Genomic DNA, 1,556 nt, shown 5'->3' with positions numbered 1-1,556 from the left:
GCTAGCCACCAACTCTGCATGCTAGCCACCAACTCTGCATGCTAGCCACCAACTCTGCATGCTAGCCACCAACTCTGCATGCTAGCCACCAACTCCGCATGCTAGCCACCAACTCCGCATGCTAGCCACCAACTCCGCATGCTAGCCACCAACTCCGCATGCTAGCCACCAACTCTGCATGCTAAATACCATCTCTCCATGGTAGCTACCATAGATGTGTTTTTCCAAACTCAAGCAGCCTTAGCTGCTTGATTAGGATGAGTTAAATCACTTAAGAATACTTATGAATAAACCTGAAATAATTCAGCTAAAGGATTCAGTTGTGTTCTTTCTGATAACCACTTGGCGGTGAGTTTTACTTTATATACTTTGATTTTTTTTAAAAATAGAAATTCAGCAGCAGAACGCCCATTTAAAATTCCTGTATTTAAGACTGGCCCAATAGATTAAAAGACCATTCTCTTCCTCTTAGTATTGTGGTCGAATAAATGGTAAATATTTATAATGTTGAATAAACACCTTGATTTTTGTAGATTTAATCTTTTAGCATACTTTTAATTATTTTTTTAATTCACTGCTGAGACAGCCTATGCGACTTTTGAATTGGTTCAAACATATTTCATTTTGTGCAACAAAAATCTAAATTGTTGTTTATTGGAACAATCTTTGATATCTATATTTGTTGACTTTAATGTCAATTTAACTTTGATAAAACTTAGAAGTGCACTTTAACTTAATTAGGATGATTATTGAGAAATGCTTTATGAAATATAGCAATTCTATTGCTATTATATGAACGTTTAGTGTTTGTTTTGGGTAGCAGCAGAAACCTGTTTAAATGAGAATGTTAGTTTTTTATAACCTTGTTTAGGTCGGTGTTGTGGAGCTACAGGGTCACCACAGCATTGTGGTAGAAACTGTCAAACTAAACTATTGTCCTTCTTCAGACCCATTGCCTTCACATTATTGGATTTAACTGCTTCAGATTATTGACTGATGGATTATTAATTCATTTTCCAAGCGAACGGATCAGAGAAACTTGAGGGTCATAAAGGTCTATTTTTTTCCTGTTTGTTTATTGTTTATATTCATAACTAAATATCACTGAAATCTTCTTATGTATATACAATAGAAAACTGGATCCCAATAACTTGAATATAATAACTATAATAACTTAGTTTCTGTCTTTATTCACACACACAGGCTCCTCAGCTGAACTTATTTCTGATTTCCTTATATCATAGGAAATCAGAAATTTCCCATAAGGAAAACTAAGACTTTTCTAACTTTTAATTTTGAACTGCCAACGTGAAGAAATAAAATGACCAATATTTTATTTCTTTATGTTGGCAGGTTTCTTTCTCCGTAGTTGATTTACATTTATCAGCTTCTTTTCTGACAGTAAACATCTGTAGTTTTTGTAATTTATTGATTTGTTGTGGAATATGCACCATGTTGTTAAATATAGACTGTCTTTTATATCTCTCTGTTGTTCACAATATAGAAATAAACCTGATTGTTTGGTGATGTTTTACACAACATAACCTGGACAGTCG

This window comes from Poecilia formosa, unplaced genomic scaffold (genome assembly GCF_000485575.1).
Source record: "Poecilia formosa unplaced genomic scaffold, Poecilia_formosa-5.1.2 Scaffold636, whole genome shotgun sequence".
Taxonomy (NCBI): domain Eukaryota; kingdom Metazoa; phylum Chordata; class Actinopteri; order Cyprinodontiformes; family Poeciliidae; genus Poecilia; species Poecilia formosa.
This window is presented reverse-complemented; position numbering follows the sequence as displayed.